The sequence below is a fragment of the Monodelphis domestica genome, chromosome 8 (genome assembly GCF_027887165.1).
Source record: "Monodelphis domestica isolate mMonDom1 chromosome 8, mMonDom1.pri, whole genome shotgun sequence".
Classification (NCBI taxonomy): domain Eukaryota; kingdom Metazoa; phylum Chordata; class Mammalia; order Didelphimorphia; family Didelphidae; genus Monodelphis; species Monodelphis domestica.
This window is the reverse complement of record NC_077234.1, coordinates 128,282,799-128,294,610: the sequence shown is the minus strand read 5'-3', so window position 1 is coordinate 128,294,610 and position 11,812 is coordinate 128,282,799. Positions and strand designations below refer to the sequence as shown.

General features: G+C 33.7%; 1 protein-coding gene and 1 pseudogene across 16 annotated transcripts in view; both read left to right on the top strand.

Moving 5' to 3' along the window:
* The window catches only part of KLF12 (KLF transcription factor 12), a 564,503-nt gene that overhangs the window by 30,142 nt on the left and 522,549 nt on the right, over window positions 1-11,812 (top strand). The window lies entirely within an intron of this gene.
* Window positions 1-11,812, top strand: part of LOC130455959 (uncharacterized) — a 93,366-nt pseudogene that overhangs the window by 27,838 nt on the left and 53,716 nt on the right.

The following is an 11,812-nucleotide window of genomic DNA, read 5'->3' as shown; positions in this document are numbered from 1 at the left end:
TACTTTACTTGAATCATTGTTTAGTAGCAACTATTGTGAAACAGATGACATGAAGTTTGAGGCTATTTCCCCATGTCTACAGGATGGGGACCCTATAGTGATAATGATAAAATTCAAGAAATTCTAAATACTCAGTTTTCAGCATATCCTTGAAGCTACTGTGAATTTAGTACTGCCAAATTGTCCAAGTTATGACGTTTAGTCAGTTGCCAGAACTATAGCTGAGCAAACTATGTCAGTGAAAATAAAGAAATATCACTCTACTCATACCTCATAATCTTTTTTTCCTTGCTGAATCATCCCAACGGCATAATTGTAGTATAAAGCAAGTGGCCAAACAACTAGCATCGCACAATAATTAAGAAGAATGGAATATGATGTCTGATACATATTCAGATTTAAACATTGTGTTATTTTTTTTAAAGAGAGATCTGTGTATTTGTGCTATAAAACAACTATAAGTATACCGCAGATATCAAAGACTGTCTTAAGATCCAAGTTAGAGAGTTCAAAGGATTGGAATTCATGGCTAATGATTATTATTTTTTAAATGTAAAAGTAGTTGGTAAATTTCCAGGTTTGTTCTAAAGCGCTTGCCATTTGTTAGAAAACATTGATAATAGTACATTTTTAAATTTTTATTAATCTATTTTTACTAAGTATTGTTTCTAAGACAGAAGAATAGTAAGGGCTAGGCAATTTGTCCAAGAACACACAACTAGAAAGTGGCCAGGTCAGGTTTGAACCCAAGTCTCCCATGTCTAGGTCTGGCTCTCTATCCACTGAGCCACCTAGTTGCAGCCATAGTAATAAATTTAAAAAAAAAAAAGAAAGAAAAAAAGACATTCTTGTTAAATACTAAGAACACTTTAAAGGACTACCCTTTTACATTGGGCTCTTTTTCATTGAAAGTAAATTGTTCTTTGCCTAGAATGTTCCGCACAGAAATTTTTAAAGAAACTGAACTAAAATAGAATTATTTTGAGTGAGTTGTATCATTTGATATACCAGTATTATTTGAGGCAAGAGACTTGGGTATTAGTTTTGCTTCTCAAAACAATCTATTCCTTTAGGTATTTACAATAAATTAAATGCAGTTTTCTAAACTGCTTTGAGATTTAATTTTATTTGGTATTTCCAAGATGGAGTCTATTTTGATAAAATTTAAAACTAGATATGTATATAAATTTGGATAAGTCATTAAATTAAAAATATTTTTTCCACTTCAAATTTATTTGGATTTGGCCCTTTAAAAATGATAAAGGGAGAAAGGCATGAGGTAAAAGAACTGTTCATATGTGATTGAAATAAAATCTTCCACTTAAAAAAACAAAAATAAAACTTCAAGAGCCTATAGTTTCATAATAAGGTTATTTGAAGAGAGGGATAATCCATAAACAGGCTCCTACAGATTGGTTCCCTATTCTAGTGAACATAAAATTACATATTAACTTTTGCTGGCACTATCCAAAGACAGAATGATTTGTTGTTGTTGCTGTCATTGGATTTTCTTTCAAAGACATAGTATTCCCTTGATCAGTTCAATTCAACTCAACTGGACTAACTCATACTAAGCTAACAGTTACATGCCTACTGTTGATAAAAAACTATTTATACTAGGTATTAAATCATAGACTTTTAATTACTTTTCATTTTTTGATGATGCCTTTCTGTTACCTAGTCAGTTTTAGTCAAATGAACAATTAATGTTTATTATAATTCAAGGGAATTAGAAGGTATAAACTATATGCAACTGAGGCAAGTTAAAGATAGTCACAGACTTGTCAGTTAGCTTGGTACAAATTTAAAGTATTAAGTAGTGTCTGCCAGACCTTTTCCCACCTCTATCTAGCCATCACCCTCTTCTCTCCATGTCTGCTTGGACTCACTCTCTAGACTTCTGTATCTTTAGTACCCACCTTTCCACTACCCTTTCCCCCATTTTCCAGGTCCCTTTTATATACTGTCTTTCTTTTTAAAAATACAAGCTCCTTGAGGATAGAGACTTTCTTGTATTTACATGCCCAATGTTTAGCGCACTTTTAATGCTTTGTGGAGATTCTCTCTTCTAGGCTTTCTACTCTTGGGATTATGATTCTTTTTGATAGGTCATTCTACTTTCCATTCTCCATTATATAATTGACAATTGCCAGCCTTATGCCTTGACTGGCTCCCTCTTGAATTCTGTAATTAGGAAATTTATTCTTCTTTCATCTTCTTTCTCTTTTAAGTTCATCTATTGAACTATTTCCAATGTTCCTCTGCTCTCTAGCTTCTTTTTCTACAACTTGTTAAGACTTCTGGAGTCATCAGTCATTTGGCTCAAACTTGAATTTTTCTTCTCTCTCCAATCTCCTAATCCCTTTACCAAAGTCTCTCTGCCAGATACACAACATACAGGTATATATAAAAGACAATACTTTGGGACTGGTAAATTCGTCATTGCCCTTTTTTAGTTATTGTAGGCCAGGAATTTGTGGATAGGTCTTTTCAGGTTTTCCTTTCTTTGTCTGTAAAATCAGAAGATGACATTTGAGATCCTTTCCAATTCAGATTCTGTATTTGAGAAGCAGTGAGCAGTCCATTGTAGCTAAAGCATGCTTGGTTCTGTTGGAAAATAATGATTTATATAGCAGGAAAGAAAGCTGAAGTCACACTGTGGAGAGTGTTTGGGTGAGGAATTTCATCTTAATTAGATGTTTGGAAGCCACTGAAGATCTTTAAAAATGATGGTGGCAAGTGCTTTAGGAAAAAAAGATGCATTTGATTGGTTGAGTAGTATAGTAGTTTAGGCAAGAAAAGATAGTAATAAGAATTGACATTTATAGAATGCTTTATGGTTTGCAAAATGCTTTACTTATATCATCTCATTTGATTCTTCAAAATAGTTCTGTGATATAGGAATTTTTGGAATGTTTTTTTTCCCCATTTTACAGATAAGGACTCTGAGGCTTTAAAAGTTTAAGTGACTTTCCCAAGGACACACAGGTAGTAAGTTCCCAAGACAGAATTCTAACCCATAGCTTCCTGACTATGTTCAGGACTCTAGCCATTTCTTTCATTGAGATCCTGAAGTAATTTGATGCCAATGGTACTGGAAAGGAGGAAGGAGGAGAGCCATAATTAGAGAAACATGTAGGGAATTATATTCTATAGTGTCATTTCATTTTATATTGAGGAAAAAAAAAGGATGAGTTAAGGTGATTTTAAAGTTTTGAATGTTGCTGAATGAGAGAATTGTGGCACTGGTAGAAAGAATTTAGAAAATTGTGAGAATGTGGTTTCACTGGAAGTAGGGGGCAATGATTTCAGTTTTTGGCATGTTGAATTTGAAGAACTGGCAAGGAAAATACAGCCGGAAATAATCTAGCCAGCCATGAATTTGGGGAAAGAAATCTGGTGTAGAACTAGTCAGTAAAAACCCATTAGACTGAGTAGTAGTATCCCAGGTAAAAAGTATCACCCAGAGAGAAAAGAGCAAGGTTCGTGAAACTTTTGGAGAGTCAATATGTATAGATCCTGGCTACAAATTTAACATAAGAGAGTGAGAGAAAGCAATATAAAGAGGAAACGTTTTTGGATTTTACCTCCTTTCTTTTTCTTTAAAAAAAGTCCAAGGGAAAAATTGAGTTATATATTGTGTTCTAAATTATAGTTGTCTGTAGAAGCAAATACATTTTCTGTGAATCCTCTTAAAATTAAACATCAATATAATCATTAAAAGCTTTTAAACTATTCTCACCTACTGTATAATACTAGAAAAGAGACATCTGTATACCATAAGCAATTTCAAAGTAAGAAACCAAACCCAAAAGGTCAGAAAAAGAATGTTATTACTTTCATCATTATCCACTTAGGAGCTATAATACTCTATTGATAAAATCACTAAGTAATTGAGTGACCATTATAAATAGTAAGTCACAGTATGATTCACATCTGTCCTTGTCTTCTTACACCCCAACTATGCATTTCTGAGCAGTTGTTTTTAGCTAAGAACTTTATTGAACTTCTTGGGGAAACTATGTAAATGAAAGCTATACTTATTTATAATTAAACTATTCCTTTTCATGGTATATTCAATTGTAGAAGCATAAAAAACAGTAGGTAATTTGCCAGTTGAATTAGATCTTGGGCAGTTCTCAAGTGGTCTGACTTCATTGCAGGAGAATACCTAAATAGAATGCATGACATTGACCCATTGTTATCAAATACAGATTTAGACACCCTGAAAATGAGGATTCAGATGTTGAGGAAGGTATACCTTTAACCTATTTGGAAAAGGGCCTTTTAATCTACTGACATGCTGTATTGCTTCTAAAATCAAGTACAAACTCCTCTTTCTAACTTTTAAAGCATTTCACAACCTGGCCTAAGCTTATCTTCCTATCATTACTGCATATTACTATCTCCTTACTATCCCCTCCAAAGTCTGCTTTCCAGCCAAATTGATTTTCTTTCCGTTCCTCATCATGATTTTGTCTCCCCTCTTTTGGACTGTCTTCCTTGCCTTGGATAGAGTCCCTCTCTTTTTCTCTACCTCTTAGAATCCTTGCCTTTTTTCATGGTGTAGCTCCAGTACTACCTTCTACAAAGACCCTTTCCTGATTATACTAATTGCTAATAATCCTCTCTCTGTCTTATCCTTTATCCTTCTCTTCTATCCTTAACCTTTTGGTTAAATATTTTGTATTCAATCTCTTTATAGTTATTGTGTGTGTGTCTAAATCTATCCATCCACCCATATCTATCTATCTATCTATCTATCTATCTATCTATCTATCTATCTATCTATCTATCTATCTATCTACCTACCTATCCTCATGTCTCCTAATAGAATACAAACCCCTTTCAGTCAAAGATCATTTCCTTCACTGTAGTTGTATCCTCAGTGCCCAACACGGTGGCTGACACATAGTAGTCACTTATTTAAATATAGTTTATTTTTAATTTAATAAGTTTTTCTCTTCCATTCTCCACTAATAAAAAGGAAACTAAGGAAAATAAAACTATTGTAATATATATGTATATGTGTGTATATATATGGAATCATTTCAATCAAAATGAATTCCCATATTGCCCTTATGTCTCTGTCACTATGAGGTTAGTATGGATTACTATCAATCATTTAGGATAATAGCTAGTAAGAGAATCTATCAGACATCTTAAGTTCATCAAAATTGTTTGTCTTTAAAATGTTATTACTACTGTATAAATTTGCTTTCCTCCTTCTGTTGACTTTATCCTGCATCCATTCATATGTGTTCCTATATTTCTCTGAACACATCTGTATCATCTGTCAACTCTGCTAATCTGATGGCTGTGAAATGAAGTCTGTCAGTACTCTTTGACTTATATTTCTGTTATTATTAGTGATTTAGAATATTATTCACGTGACTTTTGATAGTTTGGATGTTAGGCATTTAAGAAATACACATTGAGTTGGTTAATCACATTCCATTTCTTGCCTCTATCTCTTTGGCTCTTCTGATGTATTGAATAGTCTCACGCTCATCTAGACCTTATAAAAGCCCTAGCCTCCTTCAATGGACAGCTCCATTGCCATCTCCTACCTAAGGATCTTCCTTGTCTTTCCCGCTGTTTAGTTCTGTTCTTGAAATTACTCTGTATATACTTACTTCTATGTAAGAGTCTCCCCTCCACTCAGACCCCATATATTTTTTCTAAAAAAAAAATAATTAAAGGAATCTTTTCCCATAAACTTAATTTCATCTCTTTGCATCAAATCCAACTTCACAGGCTTAGACAAGCAGCACTGTTAGTGGTGAAATAATTTATGAATGATAACAGACAATGCTAAGAAAGATAAATGTTTCAGCAGAGCATCAGCCTTGAGAAAAGCCAAAGTCAGAGTGAATTCTGACCGTCTCCTGCAACAGCTGACTCTTCCACAGAAACTAGAGCCACAGCCAGACAATTCAACTCTCTCAGGATGGCAGTCTAAGTCTCTTAAAAATTCTCCTCAGGATATCTTCTTCTCAGCATGTCTTCACCACAGGATGTCTTCTCAAGACTTCTCTTAAGATGACAGTTAACTCCCTCAGTCTCAGGCTCTTACAGAGAATGAAAATTAAACTTTCCCAGGCTCAGTCTCTCACAAGATCCTTCTTAGAATGATGGCTAATGTCTCAAAATCATAGTCAAAGTGTCTCTCTCCAATATTCTATTCTTCCTTAAAGCTATAGTAACAAACTGCTATTTATGTGATGAGGAGAGGAAATTTAAACTAGGGGTGTGTTGTGTTGTGTGTGTGTGTGTGTCTGTCTTTTTGTGAATAACTGCACTGATTTCTACCTGTAAATGTCCTTTGATGACAGGTGCAACGGAAGTATGAAGCTCTACTCTTGTATAAATACTACATAAAACTATCAGAAGCAAAGAACTCTGGATCACTATTTATGGAGAAGAAAATGTTAAATACAAAAAGTGCAAATCTGTAGTAATACTGTATATAAGATCTAGCCACTCTTTTCATGAAATGGAAAGCATCACCAGTATACTTTATTGACCTAGTGATATCCTGAAAGCATATTGCTTATTGTGTCACCTAAAGGCTAATCATTATGGCCTGGGACTAATTACTTTAGCAAATGCTTATTTCCCCCATAACCTTACTGAAAATATAATCACACACAGCTATCTCAACTTGTAATGTCTATATTTGATTTCTTGAAGCTGAAAACTCAAGGCAAGAATCCACACATTTTTCTTTTTTATTTCTCACCTTTGTACTTTTATACCTTGCCCTGAGAGAGCCTTCAGGGGATCCACCTTCAGTGGACAGTACCAGATTTTTTTGTTCACGTTGGCTTGTTCTGATTTATAGTATCTCCTTCATGGTTTGTTTTTCTCAGTTGTTTTGTATTGTTTAAATTGATACATATAGTTGGAGACTTCTGTGATGTGTGTGCATTTAAGCGAGTGTAATACATATTGATACATTTAAAAAAATGAACTGGAGAGTTGACAGTGTTTCCTCATAGAGAAAAGCATTCTGTTTTGAAATTCATACTATTCTTTTTCTTTAGCTGAGTAAGAATCTAATTGGAATTTTTGGTCAGAAAGCTTGGCAATGAATTGCTTGTCCAGTGACCCAACCCAAGATGATATTTCTTCTTAGAAAATGAACCCTCCATCAACTAGTATCCCACAGAGAAATCTCTATCCTTTTTTCTATAAACATTTCTGAGCTGGAACTAACTCTTTTGACTGGGCCTTGGTGCTGTGCTTTTGGACGAATAAGATCATAGTCTTGATTGAATAGCAGCCTGGGCACATTATATCTAGAAAAACAAAATTGTAGACAATGGAGAACTACATCGAAGTTATTAATAAACTCTACCAATTGTAGATATAGTGGCATGATTCTAAAATGCTAGTGGGGTGGGACAAGGAGACAGGAGTAATATACTCCTTTCAGCTTAACCATTTCTACTGGGCTTTTTTATTTATGTAGTTATATTTTGGAAGAGAGGATTAGATGCAGGCCTGATAACTGTTCATATACCTGAAGAAAATCTTTGAGTGCATTATTGCATAGTCAGAAAAAAATACCATGATTAAACCCTATAATATACCAAAATAAATGGTATTACTAACTTCAAAAACATTTTTTGATGTTTATGTTTTAAAATATCATTCTAAATAAAAGAAAATAAATTGGAAAGTACCATAAATTCTCCTTCTCTTCATTGTCCTTCTCTAGTAGTTAAATATGTTGTATTTATTCATGAATTTAGGGATAGAATTTTTACTTAGAAAAAAATTTTGCAGAAGAATTTCTAGTTCTTTTTATGCCTAGTACCAGGGCCAATAAGTTAGAATGTTGGCAAAGATACCAACCAAAATGTCAATACAGACAGGAATGCCATCTTTAGATTGGCATATATATTATGTAGGTGTTACCTAGTTTTAAGTGAACTATCTTGGGATGAAATCCTAAATAACAAGCAAATATCAGCAATGTAATTATGGAGTATCATTTAAGTGACTGAAGTTGATGGCTGAAAGATAAAATATACCTTTGGAGAAGGGAGAAATTAAATGATTGAAAATGATCCTGTGTTTCCATTTTACTTTAAAAAAAATTACAAATAATCCTAAATTATAGGGTGCTCATACCACTTTAATGCTTTGAATTTTGTGGTCCTTTCATCTTTCTTGAATGAATTAATAACTCATTGATTTAGCATTTTTAAGATTTATAAAATGCTTTCTTCAAAACAACTCTGTGAAGTAGATAGTAAAAATGTTTAATCTAAATTTCATGTGGAAGGAAACTGAGGCTTAAAGAGGTTAAGTGATTTGCTTAGTATTATGAAGCTAATTGGAATTTACTGGAATTGAAGCTGGGATTGACTAAATGTGTCTGGGAAAGAAGACCATTAGATGATGATGCGTAATGAAAGAAAAGAAGTATTTTGTATCAGACCATGTTTATTTATTTTTTTGTTTGTTTCTCAACTTTGCCATACCATTGTTTAAAAAATGATTATTTATTATTGAACTTTTGGATCAAGAAATGAAGAGCTTCCTAACAAGTATAATAATCTGAAAATGAAAAGGTTTACCTCATGAGATAGGTTGTTCAAGCAGACACTGCAGAATGACTTATATGGGTTGGATTAGGTAACTCTGGTGATCTCTTCTAGATTTAAGAATGGTACATAGGGGAGACCCATGGCTCTGGAGTCAGAGCACTTACAGAGGAACTCTGCTTCTGATATTTATTACGTTTATAAACTTGGGCTAGGCACTGAATCTCTCTTTACTCACTCAGTATCTTCATCTGTAAAATGAAAGGGTTGGACCAGAGAAACTTGAGAGATCTCTTTCAGCTCTTGATCTTTGATCTTATGATTTGATTAAGTATATCATCAACTAAAACTAGTATATTTTTCTGCTGAGAATCTACAGGATGAGTGGTGGTACTTTTAATTCTTTTTGACTACCGCCTTTGCCTTCATTGTGCTTCTTTTTCAAAACTGTTGAACAAGAACAATTTAAAGTCAGAACAATGATAATGATCCTCAAGTTCTTTCTGGTACCTATATTTAGATCCACTTTCTCAAAAACAATTTTATAAGAATACACTTCTTATTTATTTGGGGAGAGTATTAGATTCAGACAGTACTAAAAGCGATCCTTTTATTTTCAATATTGAATATTTCATTGTTCAAAAGTCTTAGTCATCTTCTATACAAAGGTTTTGCTACAAAAGACTTCTGAAAACAAAATGTGCTTTGCTATGCTCTACCTACCAAATTGGTACTATATCTAACTAGTCTCTGATATCCTGTATTTACTAAAAAAATAATTTACCCTTCATGTTAATTTGTCCTTCAGATATATTATTTTAAAAATACCCAATAAAAACTTTCTTTCCCTACCTTGGATTCTTTTCTTCTTTCATGCTCCTTTTTTCTTCTCCTTTTTTCTCCTCCTCCTTCTCCTCCTCCTCCTCCTTCTTGTTCTTCTTGTTCATGTTCTTCCTCTTCTTTCTTCTTCCTTCTCCTCCTTTTCTACCTCTTCCTCCTCCATCTTCTTTCTCCTCTCTTCCTTCTTCTCCTCCCCTTCTTCCTTTTTATCCAAGAATGGTCAATGTCATAATGATGTGATGTTAAGAGATAAGATTCCTTCTCTCTTCTACTTCAATAATCAAACTTTTTAGAAATGAAAAATGAATACCTTTTGAACCCTAAGCTTCAAGTAATCAAAAATCTATTTTGAAGAAACAGTCATTTATGGTACTACCTATAGGAACAACCATTTGCTTAAATTGTTCAACCAGCAAATAATTGAATGATTGAAATTTCTTCACAATCAATCTTCTAATCTTTTTACAGACCTTCCTGAAGTTAACAAATATATCCTCATTTTACTCAGGAGATTTATAAATGCATCCTAGGATCCTTTTATTTGCCTTCAAAGTAGGCATTTCTATTTTTTTTCCAAGCTATTCTTCTTCTAAAGGTTTTAGTGTAAGCACAACCCCTTCCCTAAAAATCATGTAAATCTCATACTTTAATGCTCATCCACAACAAACTACTTATCATTGTTGTGGCACAAATTTGACAAGCAGCAAGTCACTAGAAAAGAAAGTCTAGATGTGTATATTCATGAATACCTGTGCTAAGGCCACAAACCAAAAATAGTATTGACTCATAAAGTCGTTTTACTTTTACAGAAAGGGAAGATTAAACTATATTTTGGCAATTCCTTTCTCAAGACCACTTCATAGAGATTTGTTGAGAACCTATTATGCATCTAGAACTGAGCTAGATATCAAAGGGAACACAGAAGAAATGTAAAATTCAGTTCTTCCCATCAAGAAACTTATTACCTGGCTTAGGAGAGAAGATGTACACTATCCTTAAATTCTTCAAGAATCTTTTTTGACTACCAATTTCTCTAGCAAGGCAAATCATAATCTCTCTGACTTAGTTTATATTCTTCAAGAACTGCTATGACCAAAAACTTTATTTTCCTTTTGCTAACAAGGGAATGACATTTTCAAAAATTATCTTTCCATTACCAGGCTTGAGCTCAAAGCTTTGCTACTTGGTATTTTCTGCCAAAGCTTGTGTCCATGTGGACTTTTGAGAAAACAGGGTTACCTCCATATCACAAGGAATAGGATATTAGTAGAAGTGTAATACAGATATGATTTTTTATTTTGGACAGACCTGTAGTTTATTTGTGTAAGATACTTTTTGATGCAGAAAGCCACCTGCTAAGCAATTTAAACTTAAAGTATTTGTTCAGGAGACTGAGTTGTTCAGTGACTTACCAAAGGTTATACAGTTTTTATATTCAGAGGCATGACTTAAACTCAGGTTTTCCTGATTTCAAGACTGGCACCCTTTCTGCTATACCATACTGCCTTATACACACGATAAATTTAAATAATATAATGGAGTGTCAAGATGATGAAGAGAACAATGAGGAGAAGAGAATTTCAGAATAAGAGAGAAATTAATGAAATACAGAATTAGAGAATTTCAGAATTGAAAGGGACCTCTAATTCTAGTCTTGTTTATCTCCACTAGTCTATCCTCTACCTAATTGAAGAATACTTTCCATAGCACCTTCAAATGGTTATCTAGTTTTTGCTTCAAGTCTTTCAGTAGGAGAAACTCACTAAGTCTTGGAGCAGCCCTTTTGATTTTTGAGTAACTTAGATTGTTTGGAAGTTTTTAATTATATCAGACCTAAATTTATCTTTTTTTTTTCACCTTCCCATTTCTTCTCATGGTGTGCTGTGGAGACAAGCAAAATAGCTTGATCCATTTCCCACAACAATTCTTCAAACATTTGAAGACAACTATTATGTTCTCCCTAAATCTTGTCTTCTCCAGGTTAGACATTAATAGTTTCTTCAGCCAATATTTTATGGTATAATCTCGATGGTCTTTTATCATGCTGGTTGCTTTCCATTGAACATTTCTTTACCTTTTCAATAGCTATTCTAAAATGTCATAGCCAAAACTGACATAACTGAGGAGTTTGCATTTTAATAAGGGGATACAACTAAGACTTAGAGAAGTAGATATACTATAAATATGGACAAAAATAAAATGAATACCAAGTGACCAACTTGTAGGTGATTAGGAGAGAGTTGTAGAAGTTGTAAGGCTCAGGAAAAGCTTTCTCCAGGAGGTGCTTGAATGCAAGGGAAGATGAGGAAGGAATGAATGCATAAACTCCTGCAAGGCAGATGCTACAAATGCATGGACTCAGGTGTGAAGAGGGTAAAGAACAGAGAGATAGGTCTTCATCATAAACTAGTGTGAGA